Raw genomic sequence first — 16,369 nt, forward strand, 5'->3', positions numbered from 1 at the left:
CTTCACGGACTGCGTCCAATCCGTGCGCGACCCTTCTCACCAACCGACCTATCCCAGCGTGGCTCCTAGTGACGTCACACTCACACACTGCAGCTGACAAAGTCCCGTGGCTTGTCCTCTTTTTCATTCGGCTTCACTCATAAACTAATTTCTGCAATATAACGCGAGCACTTAACCAAAAGAATAAAACAGATCTGTCGGTTTACTACAGGAAAGGTAATACAATCGCTTCAGAAACCTTAGGGATTTTTCGCTAGCCTCGGCAGTTATTTCATCTTTCTCGGTTTCCCACTTTCGCAAGCAAAATTTTACCCGCAAATTTTACTCTCAACTGATCAATGAACTATTCTAGTGCACTTTAGAATTCGTCAAATCTCAAAGTCGAAGTTTTCTTTCACTCCGCAACATTCATACCGACTTGTTGACCACGCCCGATCAACCTATTAAACCTGACCAGATCACAACATCAAACAAGTGTCACATACACTTTTCAACATACTCCGGAGTCTCTTGACCTCGCAGGGCCCGTCTCAACATCAACAACCATGTGGACAATTTTTTTTCTGCTCAAAGCGCTACACACACGTGAAGTTCGACGACTTCCCTACTCTCACACCTTTGGAGTAACACTCCTCTAATATCTTTTAACCCCCCTAAAATCCTCACAAACTTCTCAATTAATCTGCGGCGAGAAGCTGTGCAAGCGCAAAACCCTAACTTCACTCATACCGTCACTAGAAACGCTGAGACCATTCTCATACCTCCATGTTCCTCATTCGCAAGCTCCGAGATTCCGGGAAAGTCATAGGGGACTTAGGGCATCATCATCATTTGTTTTATCAAAGAAAATTCTAACTTGACTCTGTCTATTGTTCGGATGGGGTCCCAAAGGGCTAAACCATCAATCTCTGCTACCATCTACTGATAACGCGTCCAGCCCTTATAAATTACCTGTACTTGGACACGTTGGAGGTCGGTGAATCTTTTAACCGAGTCGGGCTCTCCTCATCCTAAAATAGTTGAGTCACTCAGATCAATAATCAATAACTACTGTAATCGGTAATCAATACTCAATCAATAGGTCAATATAGCACATCAGAAATCAATAACAGTTGGTATTTCGGCGCACCATGACCTTTCAGTCATGAATAACCACACCAGTTTATTAAAAGTTAGTGAATTTATTTCCCTATATTAACAAAGCTAGCACAATATATATATGTCTCAAAACCAATTGATATAAGTATATGAACATTACTAGCTGTCCATAACGGCGGAAGAAACGCAATCTACGTAAAATCTGAATAATGATACACTCTGTTATCGCAATGCAAATCACCAATATGACTAACTGTATTTGACTAATTGCATACATTGGTCAGCATAACAAGATTTCAATTTAGCATGGTACATTGAATGAATACCTCGACTAACCTCTAATTAGCATCGGCATGTGGGGCTTCATGCAAAACGAATTTAGTCAATACAAATTTGGAAAACTTCTAGCTAGGACCCTATCAAAATAGCAGTTGGTACCTAAAAGGAAAAAACACAATGCATAATACATTTATCCTTTCATATTTACCAAATACAATCAGCATTCAAGAAAAGTCTTCGTCCTTCAGGTACCGGTTGATCAGCATGGGGCAAGTTTCAAAGGGGCAAAGTTAAGGGCAAGCTTCCTTGCAGCGGCAAGGAGAATGGGGCAAAGTTACTGCATGGGCAAGACGGGGGCAAATCAAAGTTAAAGTCTCTAGGGTGAGAATTCTTGAAGTCTCTTTCTCTCGGAGAGAGAAAAGGGCATCAGGGTGTCGTCCAAAATGGAGTCTGGCATCAGGCTTCAAACTGGCATCGAGGAAAAATGGCTGACTTCTCTTTGTCCGGTGGGTTTAAGTAAGAAACATTCCAAATTCTGCAGGGTCTTCCATTGGAGAGTTCATAGGTTGGCTTCAAATTGTCCAATCAAAATTGTCTTTTACTAGCGCTCATTTATGCATACACTGTCCTTGGAGCCTTGGAACACAAATTGTAACATGGTTTGCCAATTATTTTACTATCTGTACCATCATTGTCCGCACCTGCAGAGACTGACCTTGTATCAAAGGGGATGAAACCAGCCTAGTACGAAACCTTGGAGATAAGTGTACCAGTCAGCTCTACTGGAAAAATCAAGAATATATGTTTCATTAGTTCAAGGAAAAAAAAACACGCAGTTAGAATTTGAAACCAGGCAACTAGGCCAAAGCCTGTACTAAATTTTAGCTAAGCAAAACAGTTTTCAAACAAGAAATCATGGCATATATTTGCGATTATGACGGATTACTACATTTTCAATACTTCATGATTAATAAAGCTCGTTTACAATGATGGCGAACTACCCGAGGGCACAATTTCCCTCGTACATTATTTTCTTTACTAAAATCACACTTCATGATATGTATTGATTACACGATATGTATGAATATATGTCGGACCTTCTTTTTCTGCGTCATCAAGTCCAAGGTCAGTTTGGCCACTATTGGAGACATGGTTATATATATTTGCCACATTTGTGGTTGTACAGGGATGCAGCAGCACCTCAGGCACTAATAACTGCACTGTTCAGTTCCCCTCTAAAAATCCAACACCATAGACCCGACAGGGTGCATGATTAAGGTATTGCGGCGGCAGCTACGGAGGTTGCAGAGCAATGAGCTGTACTATCCGGGGATGAAGGTCTGCTGCTCATGGCTCCCAGTCTTCCTGGAAAACGTTCTCACGGGACAGCTCCGGCATCTACAGATAACTACAAAGGATATGTTCATAGAATTCAGTCTCATTTAACACGACCAACTTAAAGAGTGAGGGAAAGATCTCTCTGTAGTTGATATGCTCCTGTATTATAGAATATGGCACACCCTCAGACATATTGGTGGAAACACTGTCTAAGCCTGCTTCACTCAGCATGCTCACATATTAATATCTAACTCAGTGGTCTCCAAACGTTTTTATGCCGCGCCCCCCCTTCCCGGTTGAAAAATACAAATCATTGGGCCCCCCTCAGAATTTTTCACAAATATTTTATAAAGATAGCAATGTTTAAATATGTCTAGACGTATTAAAACATTGCAGTTAAGTACAGTTACCTTTAAAAAAAAGCAATAACATGTTTCTGCTTCAAACAAAATATTGTTATCTGTGTAATGCTTATTTTGGCCACAGCCTGGCGCCGCCGCCCCCGGGATCACTTGAGACCCCCCTAGGGGGGCCCACCCCCCAGTTTGAATACTACTGATCTAATTTCTAATCCCAAAAGAATTGTAATGCATATGTATGCATCCACCAGGGGGGCGGTACCAAACTCGGACCTGAAAAGCCAGTTGGATTGGGCTACAGATTTACATCGAGACATAAGAGATGAGCATTGACTATAATATTGCTTGTCGCTCAAAAGTATTTCACATAACAACACACACAGGTTGAAACATTTCAATTACATAAAACAATGTTATTATATCCCTGCTCGGTTGCACATATGCGGTCACAGGGACAACTATGAATGCATGTGATATCATACATTGGGATCCAACTTCCTAAACATAGCATGGGACTGCCCAAGTAAGGGAATACTGGGACAAAACATTCATTGATAGAAGCAAAATAATAGCTATATCAATGCCACCGAACCATTGATAGCAATGCTGGGCTATGTGAAATACACACTGTTAGCAGTAATAAAGTTCAGTGCCCTCGATCTACTATTAGTTAAAAGACAGACAGATATACGATGAGAAAGGGGCCTCAAAGTATTTAAAAACAAATTTAGGAGGTTTTCACTACTAGGACATGTTAAACTTAAAAGTACATATCCAATCTTTTAATTACAATGCACTCTGCTGTATGGGCTACCAAGGGCCGCCCTTGGGGGTAACATATGCAATAAAAGGCAAGTTTAAGGCTTGTAAATAAAGTTAAATTGCCATGTTGAATTGGCTGTGTTGGAAATGGCCCTTTCTGCAGGAATGTCCCCTTTTGCCTTTGTCCTATTTTTCTGACACTCTTTTTCTTAGTTTTTGGACTCTGGGCACTTTACCACTGCTAATCAGTGCTAAAGTACATGTGCTCTCTCCCCTAAAACTTGGTATAATTTTTTTGTACCTGTTTGGCATATTTAATTTACCTGTTAGTCCCTTGTAGAGTGGTATACCATATACCCAGAGCCTGTAAATTAAATGCTACTAGTCGGCCTGCAGTGCTGACTGCTCCACCACAGAAGTAGCCTTTCCAACATGTCTCAGGCCTGCCACTTCAAGGCCTGCGTGCACAGTTTACTGTCACATTGACTTTACAATTCAAACTACTTGCCAAGGCCTAAACTCCCATTTTACTACACCTAGGGCACCCCTAAGGTAGGCCCTAGGTAGACCTATGGGCAGGGTCCTGTGCATGTAAAAGGTAGGACATGGACATATCTGGTTTACATGTCCTAGTAGTGACAAACAGCCAATTTAATTTTTCACTACTGTGAGGGCTGTGCCTCTTATAGGTTAGAATTGGGAATTCCTTTATATGCGTTTCAGTGGTAATTTCAATCTGTGAGGATTAGAGTATGCATGTTTGGTATGTTTGCATTGGTAGTGAGAAATTCTGCATACTGGTGCACGTGGATTTTACATTACTATTTTAGAAATGCCCCTTTTAAAAAATGTGTGTTGTTTTGTTTTTTTACTTTTAGAAAGTGGGCATTTCTCTGTGCTTATAACTCCAGTGCTTTGCAGCCTGACTCCAATTTGCATCTAGGGCAAAGTAAAAGCTAAACCTGGTGCATAATTTCCAGACAGTCAGGAGGGATTTGGTGTGACAGAAGAGGCATCTGCATACTGATAGTCATCCTTGTCACGGTTTACACTGGGCTTACCGTCGAGGTTGATGAGAGTTGGGGAACGACCCCGGTTCTGGCAGGTTCTGCTCTGGCTGAGGTAGGGGCGACCCCTTCTGGTAGCCACGGTGCTGTTTGACAATAGCAAGCCACTACAGTCCGTGCCCTCCAGAAGGAGTTCAAGAGGAAAAACCCCAAAAGGGTAAAAAACCTCCAACAGGAGCTCCCTGAAACAGAAGGAGGACGCAAGGACGTTAGAACTGAAGATCCGAGAGTACAGGAATACTGGAGACGAAGATAGATCAAGAATAACTGGCTCCACAAGAGGAAACCAGCCGGAGCGTGACTACCACCAAAGGAGTGTTGCAATGCAATGAGAAAGAAGCTAAAGTCCCATTATATACCCATAGACAGGAAGTGAAAAAAGGGAAGTAGAAATACCACCATCTTGGATTGGGGAACAGGTCATGTTAAATGATAGGGAACATGTGCCTAGAAAAGGAAAGCAATGCATGCAGAGAAAAGAGGATTTGAACAGCACGCTGGGAAAGGAGGAAGCATGCAGAAAAAGAAATCATGTGCATGCAATCGGCTTTTGCCCTTGTGACCGGTAAGTGACAAGAGGGTTTCTTCATGTAAATGATTATATAAATGCACCTTTAGAATGTTAAGCGCACTAAATGCGCTATACGCGGCAGGTTCGAGACCCGATTCGGAGTCTCTTCCCCTGCCGCGTCTGTCTTTGATGTTTTAAGCAGAAGAAGGGAGCGCGGCGAGTGCCGCGACCCCTAACCTGAGTCGCGGCTTCTCCCACGGCCCGCCTGCAAGCCGCGGCTTCCCCCGTGGCTTGCCTGCGGGCCGCGGTGTTCAGCGAGTGCCGCGCCGCGGCGGCCCTTGCCTGCGGCTGCGGCGCAACAGTAGGTCCTCTCCCCGAGGCCCCAGGTTTGTGAGGGAAGACCCGGAAAAAGCGACGGACCAAAAGAGGAGCATGAAGCGAATGGGCATCTTCCCAGGAACAGTCACTCATAGGATAGCCCTTCCAATGAATAAGATATTGGAGGCGTCCATGGAAAAACCGAGAGTCACAGATTTCCTGGACCTCGTACTCGGGCACATTATCAATCAACAGAGGGGGAGGACAGGAGAATTGTCTGTGATAAGGATCAGGAAGGTAAGGTTTGAGTTGAGAGACATGGAACACAGGGTGTATCTTCCACGTCTGGGGCAGGCGAAGCAGCACAGACACTGGATTAATCTTTTTGAGAATCAGGAATGGACCATAATAACGGGGTTTAAATTTGTTCTGAGTAAGTCGGAGAGGTAGAAATCTAGAGGAAAGCCAAACTTTATCATGGACCTGATAGTGAGGAGCCTCACAACGTCTCTTATCAGCCATCTTTTTCATGCGTGACTTAGTGGCCACAAGGTTTGAATGGAGAACATGTTGGACACCCCGTAGCTGTCGAACATAAGAGGAGATGGCAGGAAGATTGGAGGTATCTTTCAGGGGAGTTGGGAAGGCCTTAGGATGGAAACCGTAAGAGCCATAGAAAGGGGAGACTTTCGAGGCACTGTGTATGGAGTTGTTGTAGGAGAATTCTGCAAGTGGTAAATAGGTAAACCAATTACTCTGCGTAGCATTGCAGAAGCTACGTAAATATTGTTTGAGGCCTTGATTTAGTCGTTCCGTCTGTCCGTTAGTTTGAGGATGGAACCCTGATGATAAGGCCACTTCAATTCCCAAGGTCTTACAGAATTGTTTCCAGAATCGGGAGATATATTGAGGATCCCTATCCGAGATAATGACCTGAGGTAATCCATGAAGTCGAAAGATTTCTTGTGTAAAGATTTGGCTTAATTCTTTTGCCGTTGGTAACTTTCTGAAAGCTGTGAAAGAGCCATCTTAGTGAAGGAGTCCACGGTTACCATAATTACTTGATTTCCCACTGAAGAGGGTAAAGAGCACATAAAATCAGTGGAGATAGTGTGCCATGGACCTGGGGGAACTGGTAATGGGCGAAGTAATCCTACTGGTTTAGTACGGGGTGTCTTGGCTTGAGCACATATAGGACAGGATGATACATAATCTTCAGTATCTGTCTTGAGAGTTGGCCACCAGAAGGAGCGCAGCAGAAGTTCTTGGGTAGCCTTCATTCCTCGGTGACCTGCAATGGGGGAATCATGGCACATATGTAAGGCTTCAGTCTGTACTAGCTTAGTGGGCAAGAACAGGGCCTTATCATGGTAATAATACCCTTGATCTATATGAAGTTGCGGACACAACTTATTTATCTCTGTATCTTCTAGACGGGAATATTCAGACTTGACTTGGTCTAAAAAAGTCTGTACTAAACCAATGATCTTGTTATTGTCAAATAGGTTCTGTACAGGAGAATCGCTACACTCAGGATAACGTTGAGACAATGCATCGGCCAGGATGTTCTGAGAACCAGGGATGTATGTGATATAAAAGTCATATTGGCTGAAAAAGAAAGCCCATCGAGCCTGCCGGCTATTCTGACACTGAAAGTTTCTCAAGCATTGTAAATTTCTGTGGTCTGTCCGGGCTTCAAACGGTTCTTTCGAGCCCATCAGAAAGTGTCTCCATTCTGTGCACGTGGTCTTCAAGGCGAGTAATTCACGTTCTAGCACGGAATAGTTCCACTCTGAATTGGATAAAATATGTGACAGGTAGAATACAGGGTGCTCTAAATCATCACCATCTTGTCTTTGCAGTAAGGCAGCCCCAATGGCTCTTTCTGAGGCGTCTGCGACAACAATGAATTGTTTGCTGGTGTCTGGGTGTCGTAGAATAGGAGCTTGAATAAAGGCTTTCTTTAAGTCTTGAAAGGCTAACTCTGCGTCTTGTGTCTAACAAAAGCCCTTCTTTAGATGGTCTTTTTTAAGGGTTTGAGTAATGTGACTGGTTCTCTGGGCAAAGTCTGCTATAACTTGTCGATAGAAATTGGCTAATTCCAAAAAACACTGAGTCTCTTTGATGGAAGAGGGAGATGGCCAATCCAATATAGCTTGCACCTTGTCTGAATCCATGGCGACCCCAGTTTGGTTTATGCAATATCCCAAGTATTTTACCTCTGTCTGATCAAACTCGCGCTTCTCGGGTTTGCAAAATAAATGGTGTTGTCTGAGTCTCTCTAGAACTTGGAGAACATGTTTAGAGTGTTGCTCTGGGTGGGCAGAAAATATTAAAATGTCGTCGAGGTAAACAACCACTGTTTGTTGTAGAAGATCGGAAAAAATAGAGTCCATGAACCTTTGAAAAATGGAAGGGGCATTGGTGAGTCCGAATGGCATTACTCGATATTCGTAGTGACCGAAGGGTGTTCTAAAAGCGGTCTTCCACTCATCACCTTCTTTGATCCTTAAAAGATGGTATGCTCCTCTGAGATCTAGCTTGGTGAATCTCTTTGCCCCTCTGACTGCTTCAAGGATGTCCTTAATAAGGGGTAACGGGTACCGATCCTTAATAGTGATCTTGTTTAATCCTCTGAAATCAATACAGGGACGCAAATCTTTTGTCTTCTTAGGCACAAAGAAGAGAGGAGCCCCTGCAGGTGAAGAGGAGGGAGCAATCAATCTGCTCTGTATGTTCTCATCAAGGGATTCCTTAAGAATCTGCTTCTCAGGTTCTGTTAGAGAGTACATTCGCCCAAAAGGAACCACTGTATCTGGTTCTAAAGGAATGGCGCAATCGTATTCTCTATGGGGTGGCAGTTCAGGTTTTTCTGGCTTCTGGAATACATCGTCATATTCTTGATAATGACTGGGTACTCCCTGTAGGACGATAATAGAACATCCCACCTTAGGAGGTGCTGCTAAAAGACCTTTTGGGGACCATTAATCTCCTGCTAGGTAGCAGTGGTGTTGGCAGAAGTGAGAGCATAAAGAAATAGTTCTTGTTTCCCAGTTGATGTAAGGGTTGTGCCGTGTGAGCCATGGAATTCCCAGGATCATGACGTGGTGTGGTGATGAAATTAAATCAAACGAAAGATTTTCTTGGTGTTTACCAAATTGGAGACAGAAAGTAGGGGTGGTATACTGTACGGGTCCTAAGGCCAAGAGTGATCCATCCACCATGTGGACTTGTTCTGGTACTTCCTTAGGTATTTGTGCTATCTGTCATTCTTTTGCCCATGCTTCATCTAAATAGATGCCACTGGCTCCGCAGTCCAATAAAGCCAGAGTTCTTTCTTCCCGGCCATCAGTTAAGTGAAGGATAACTGGTAAAAGAAAAAGAGCAGTTCCTTCCTCCCTGGAAGAACAAATGGAAGGTATTTCACGATATCCCGTCCTCACCCTTCTCACTGAGGACGGGAGTTGGCGTTTCCCAAAGGCTTGGCTGGACGAACGGGGCAGGTGCAAATTAGGTGACCAGCTGCACCACAATAGAGACAAAGTCCCTTCCTTCTTCTGTGTTCTCCTTCACTAGCTGATAAAGGTCCTCGAGCCGTATCACTTTGCATCGGCTCTTCCTCGGTAGCCCCCTTAGGTTCAGGACGGACTTCTTCGGTATGATGAGGGAAGGTGCGAGACGTCACTGAGTGTGATGGCAAACGACTCTTCTTTTTCTTCATTCTTCGCTCATTCAACCGATATTCTATCGTCAGGGTCTGATCCATCAACCCTTTAAGGTTTTCTATTCTAGCAGAGTGCACCAGTTCATCCTTAATGTCCTCTCTGATACCCCTGCGGAACAGAGTCACCAAGGTACGTTCCACCCAGGACGTTTCTGCTGCCAATTGTCTGAAACAGGTGATGTATTGTAATACATCTTGATTTCCTTGTTGAATATCGCAGAGAGCTTCTTCTGCTGAAGAATCGAGTCCAGGGCGCTCAAACATCTGTTTAAAGGTAGTGACAAAGTTGGAATAATTAGACAGGCAGCGGTCATTCTTGTCACTAAAGGAGTGGCCCACACCAAGGCTGGCCCCGATAGAGCGCTAATCAAATACCCTACCTTGGTCTTGTCTTGCACAAATTGTGATGCGCGAAAAGCGAAATAAACCGTCAAGGCATACAGGAATTCTCTGAATTTGTTAGGGTCCCTGGAGAAATGAGGTGTAGTGGCAGATACTGAGGGAACATCAGTGGTCCTGGATGCAAAGGCTTGTCGATAGACGGTGTTTTCAGTACGTAGCTGTTGGAGTTCTTGAGCCTGTTGTTGTATAGTCATGAGCAGGGTCTGGCTGGTGGGTTCTGTATTCATCACTGGATTATCCATGGTTCTGGACTGCAACTGGATTTTTGGGCGTTGCAATCTGTCACGGTTTACACTGGGCTTACCGTCGAGGTTGATGAGAGTTGGGGAACGACCCTGCTTCTGGCAGGTTCTGCTCTGGCCGAGGTAGGGGCGACCCCTTCCGGTAGCCACGGTGCTGTTTGACAATAGTAAGCCACTACAGTCCGTGCCCTCCAGAAGGAGTCCCAGAGGAAAAACCCCAAAAGGGTAAAAATACTCCAACAGGAACTCCCTGAAACAGAAGGAGGACACAAGGACGTTAGAACTGAAGATCCGAGAGTACAGGAATACTGGAGACGAAGATAGATCAAGAATAACTGGCTCCACAAGAGGAAACCAGCCGGAGCGTGACTACCACCAAAGGAGTGTTGCAATGCAATGAGAAAGAAGCTAAAGTTTCCTTATATACCCATAGACAGGAAGTGAAAAACAGGAAGTAGAAATACCACCATCTTGGATTGGGGAACAGGTCATGTTAAATGATAGGGAACATGTGCCTAGAAAAGGAAAGCAATGCATGCAGGGAAGAGAGGATGTGAACAGCATGCTGGGAAAGGAGGAAGCATGCATAAAAAGAAATCATGTGCATGCAATCAGCTTTTGCCCTTGTGACCGGTAAGTAAGTGACAAAAGGGTTTCTTCATGTAAATGATTATATAAATGCACCTTTAGAATGTTAAGCGCACTAAATGCGCTATACACGGCTGGTTCTAGACCCGACTCGGAGTCTCTTCCCCTGCCGCGTCTGCCTTTGATGTTTTAAGCAGAAGAAGGGAGCGCGGCGAGTGCCGCGACCCCTAACCTGAGTCACGGCTTCTCCCGCGGCCTGCCTGCAAGCCGCGGCTTCCCCCGCGGCTTGCCTGCGGACCGCGGTGTTCAGCGAGTGCCGCACCGTGGCGGCCCGTGCCTGCGGCCGCGGCGCAACAGTCCTGGGCTGGGGAGAGTGAGAGTTGTTCCCACCTTACATGTCAAAAGGCTGTGTCCTGTCTTCACACAATGGGCTGATTACCCCATACTGATGTCTCGAGTCAGGGTTGGGTTGGAAGGTTGCTGTGCTTCACTTGAAAGCTTTACTTTGAAGTCACCCCTTGAACAAAGACATTTTTGAGTATAAGTACATGGGCACTGACCCCATGATTGGTAGATCACTTTTGGAACTGGGACTGAACCTCTGTCAAAAGGTAGGCTGGACTACACAAAGAACTAATCTGGGCTGCTCTTCTGTTGTTGCGCTGCTACCTGCTGTGGGAGCCCACCATCAGTATTCCTGTGTCTTTGCGTATCAGCCCACCAGCCTTTTGCACCTCTGCCCCCTCCACATACCTCCCAGGAGCCTAGTGCATGGGAAGTGCTGTTCTCAGCTCCCTGGCTGCTTTTTCAACAAGTGCGTGATGAGCGCTTTATTTTCCACTCAACAAATTAACAGCGTGTTGGGTGCTTCAATGGTATCCTTTCTTTATCAGCAAAAGTCAGAACAGAGTGAGTGCTTCATTTCTTTCCTTGCCTGTTTTAATCCAATGTGTGGGCCCACAGCAGAGGATCATTACAGGAAAGCGAGGGGAGAGCACTCTTCCATTCCCCAGGAACTCAGAGCTACTGCTGCTAAGCCCCACCCTCAGGGAAAAGCCTGGTTGTGTTACACTGCGGGCCCCGCTTCTGAGGCTGGCCAATGCTTGTTGCATCCTCCTTTCGGGATTGCCTGCATCTGCTGTAGTGGGCCCTGCTCTGGCAGCATCATCAGGAGTGCCCGGAGGAGCCCCTTCCCTTTCCAGGTTTTCATTGCCGGGTCGGAAGAGACCTCAGAGGCACAGGAACCGGGGGGGGGGGGCTGAGCTTTAGCAGCTGCATTGCACGCTCACAGGCAGCTGCATCTGAGCATTTTGCAAACAGGGGAGGTACAGCGAAGTCTCCCTGCTGTGTCCACAGGGTGAGCGTGGACCCCCTTGGCCACATACCTTAGGACAACTGCTCTACCATTGTTCTGAGGACCAAGTCCTCAACCGAGGCACGCTCCTGGGATCCGATCACTGGGGCACATTTTACTTTATTTTAGGGAATATGCCCACAAGTGTCCAGACGACCTACAAGATCCATAACATCACCACATAACCCCTAATATGAAGTACAGGTGTGCCGTGCTCGACGATGTCCTGAGGAACCCTGTATTCTTGTAGTGCCTGTACTCATGAGTGTTGACTCATGTGCCTATCCTGCATAATCTGCCCTGCATGGTATAGTTCATTATGGGCCCTATGCAATTACTAGTCAGGGACATTTTTTATCGCACAGTGTTCAGGGGCACATATAGTATCCCCGTCCTTAGGGTAACCCACACCACTTTAGTGGGTGCCCAAGTTGCTTTCTATTTCTGAAGTGTGTTTGTTGGTTCTACTGGTGATCACGGTGATGAATACTATTTCAGTAATGGCATTTTACGTGTAATTTTCATGGCTCATGTGTTGTGAACCCCCAACAGCGTGGTATGTCCTGATGTTGGGCTGTATAGCTGATAGTGCATGTACTTATGGGGTGTACACTGCAATGATTATCATGCTTTAATGGCTGCATGACCTGAGGCCATGCTACATGTCATGTTCGTATTTGCGCAATAGTTATTGTACCTAACTGAACATAGTGTTCATGGGATTACTGTGATAACCTACATCACGCCCTGATGTTGTGATGTATGACATTTTCATTCTTGCAGAGCCAAGATAGTGAGGACTAACTCAGGATTTGCATAGTATGCACAGTATTTATAAATATTGTCATTTTGGTTTATGTTATACACAATATACTACATTTTTTATATATAATACTGTGTAAAGTCTTTTTTGTGGTATATTTATTGTGTCAATGGTCTGAGTGTAATGCACAAAAGCTTTACACACGACTTCTGGAGCTAAGTCTCTGACTGCTTTGTACCAAGCTACCAGGGGGTAAGCACAGGTTGTCTTTAGCATGTAACTTACTTATCTGACTAGAGTGGTAGGTTCTACTGGGCTTAGGTGCATACCCTAACCAACCTGAACCGTGATTTTTAACAGACAGTTTAAAACTGCATTCAGGCTGCAATGGCAGACCTGAGACATGCTTTAAAGGGCTTCTTAAGTAGGTGGCACAATAAGTGCTGCAGATCCACAAGTAGCATTTCATTTTTACTCCCTGTGTATATGTATACCACTGTATAAGGAACCTATTAGTAAATTAAATATTCCAATCAGATGAAATGTTTAGGGGAGTGAGCACAAACATTTTAGCACTGGCTAGCGGTGATAAAGTGCACAGAGTCCCGAGGCCAACAAAAATGAATAGAGCAAAAATAGGAGGGCTGAAGACAAAAGGTTTGGGGCAGGTCCAACAGTCGCCTATATAAACCTCAGCAGAGAGCTAAACAATAGTCAAAAAGGAGATAAATAAAATCCTTCAAGTCCGTAAACTAAAACATCAAGAGATACAGAAGCTGAAGGTACAAGTTGAACTTAATGTTGAATGGCTGAAAGCTGCTTTTGATAGACAACCATGGTAGGAACATTAGCAAGAGAATAGGCTACAAAAAAATAAGAAAGAACATAATCAAAGGTAAAGTGACCATATCATTCCAGTGCGCATGTATGTTTGGCCGGCCGTTTCGGTCCGGCCAAACACATGCGCACAATGGCTCTCTCCAACCCGCACTGTGTTGCCAAGTTGGAGAGAGCCAGCCCAGGCTCCCAGTCTGCATTGGAGCGCCCAGCCTGAGTGCTCCAGCCAATCATAGCATTGCTTTGAGCAGCGTCATGATTGGCTGCAGGCAAATTGGGAGCCTGTAGTGCGGCGAAGAGCGGTGGAGTGGTGGCAGCGAGGTTCAGGTAAGTTTATTTTTTTATTATTCTGTTTTTTTGGTTTTATTCCCCCCGCCCTGCCTCATTCCCTAGTCGCCAGCGACGACTGGTTAATTGATGAAAATGCACATCCATCTGGTACAAGTGAGCCTTCATGGCATCCCTCTGAAGGTTTTAGCTGTTCCTGGTGCACAAAAGTCTGTGAAATATGAGAAAAGTTCACCTCATATGAATCAAACTTTTTAAACAGAAGTGGACAATTCCCATTTACTAGTTTGTTGACAAGACGTTGTGATGGTGTGTAACTTTAGAAGAGAGGATTCATTATTTGAAAGTTGGGCCCTTCATGGAATTACCTTCAACACACGCCATTTTAGAGGTTAGAGCTCCTATGTGTGTACTTCAATAATTCAGGTGCTCGCCGCAAGTTATAAACAAGCATTGACAAAGTCAATGGGTTTCATTTATGAGAGAGGCATTGGCTTTGTCAATGTCTTGTTGTATGGCTCCATGGCGTCTATGCAGCATGGCTGAATTTTTTTTTAAAAAGAGGCTTATGACGTGGCCTGCACTGCCCTCACTAATAGAGGGATAAAATCGTTCTTGCTTATTACTTTTCAACAATGTCAAAATGTTTTCTAAAACAACGAGGTCCTCCTGACAGAAAAGACAATGCTTTTACTGGTGTCCTGGAAAAAATGAAGAAGCGAGTGAGCAAAGCAGAAGCACGGGGCAGAGCAAACGATTTTCTATGAAAAAAATTGTACTTTGTCTTCTAACATAATAAAAGGAATGTAAAGCTGAGAAAGCTGCAACTTTCTACCCAGGTGGCATGAGTGACATCGATCTCACAGTGCACTTCCCACGTAATCGACAAAGTCAAAAAGTCTTTCAGCTTTTCAGCTACGACAGTGTAGAGATAATAATACCTGACAACCTTCACCATAATGTTTACCACATTTACCTGGAGCATGTCAATCGCTGACCTTCACACTCTAACACATGGGATCCTGGCTAATCACTTCTCTTTTAGGACATTGCGTGATCTACAAAAACTCATTGCTTCTTCCTCTTCTACTTCTTATCGCTCCAACATTTGCCTTATTGTTATCTGCGCTAGCTTTTCTTCTAGGCTGTGTTTCCACAGCTTCCATCTTTTTACTGCAAAGCATATCTGAGTTTTCATCAGGCAACAAAACAAGGTTCAGAATATAGGGCTGAATTTCAGAAAAGTGGTGCTGCATTCAATTCAGCATAACTTTTCTTGCGCACCTTAGCACCCCCCTAACGCCACCATGTGTTTACCAAATTTAAGATACAGTGCATCATGGCAGTAGTCAGGGAACTAGCATAAAAATGTTTGACGCTATTTGGTGCTTTGCAGGATTAGTGCCAAAATTGCATGCATTGCACCACTCTGTAAATATGGTGCAGCGGTTTGCCATAATATCGCCACATTAGCATAAACAAATTACGCTAATGTGGCCCTATGTGGCTCTATGCCGTCTTAAATCTGGGAAATAGATTTCACTGTACCCTCTCAGGCTTAAGAACTAAGATGAAGCACTAGAATCTTCAAATACTTGAAGCTTGAGGCATCTGCTGGCAATAAAAGAAACCTCACATCTTTTAGCTTCTTAATCACTTTTATTTTGCTCATGGGAAACCTTTTCAACAATGACTTCACAATTTGTTTGTGCACATGCGGTTTCGGTTCCCATATTCCTTACGCATATTGCTATTGCAGTCCACAACGTTAGAGCATGGTTTGTGGTTGGCATTATGAAAAGCTTATGTTCATTTTGCAAAGCCTATGGATATCTGTTCCTGTCTTGTAGATCTGTTTGTATTAAAAATAACCTCATGAATACACCAAGGACCAAAACAGAAAGATCACAAATATTCATGAATCCCTTCATAATGAGTACAATATATTTAATTCATCAGCATGCAAGTGCAATGGCCATCGATTATTTGTTGACAATTAAGAAAGTTTTTAGAACAAAACATGGAGAACTATAACAAGCGATAACAGTGAAAAGTGGTGAGAAGATATAAAGAGAGGAAGTAGGCCAGGGAAAGTGGAGAAAGAGTACCTTGTGAGAGAGTGAGGGCAGATAGGAGGCAGACCCGAGGGGAAACGATAGATCCAACTGAGAAGAGAGGTGGTCCAAGGGCAAAGTGAAGGTCTGCGAATACAAATACTAAGGGGCAGGGTGAAAATAGGGAAGAGACAATTTTAGGGTGAGGGCTGTTGGGTGACAAGAACGAACAGCTCATAGGAGTAGGAGTCAACACGGGCTGGTTTGAGGAAACGTGGATGGCTAGCAGGGTTTAATATTGTGATATTTTTATTCACAGAACACATAGAACACACTGCTCAAAAATAATCACCTTAGGGTGATATGTGGTTGTCTCAACACTTCC

At 44.3% G+C, this 16,369-nt stretch overlaps 1 long non-coding RNA gene across 1 annotated transcript in view; it reads right to left on the reverse strand.

The window, feature by feature from the left end:
* Positions 1-1,212: 1,212 nt before the first annotated feature.
* LOC138302172 (uncharacterized) overlaps positions 1,213-16,369 on the reverse strand; it is a 78,926-nt gene continuing 63,769 nt past the window's right edge. Inside the window, exon 6 of the long non-coding RNA XR_011205323.1 lies at positions 1,213-2,785. This is a non-coding gene — a long non-coding RNA (uncharacterized lncRNA). The remainder of the gene's footprint in view (positions 2,786-16,369) is intronic.

Source organism: Pleurodeles waltl, chromosome 6 (genome assembly GCF_031143425.1).
Source record: "Pleurodeles waltl isolate 20211129_DDA chromosome 6, aPleWal1.hap1.20221129, whole genome shotgun sequence".
Classification (NCBI taxonomy): domain Eukaryota; kingdom Metazoa; phylum Chordata; class Amphibia; order Caudata; family Salamandridae; genus Pleurodeles; species Pleurodeles waltl.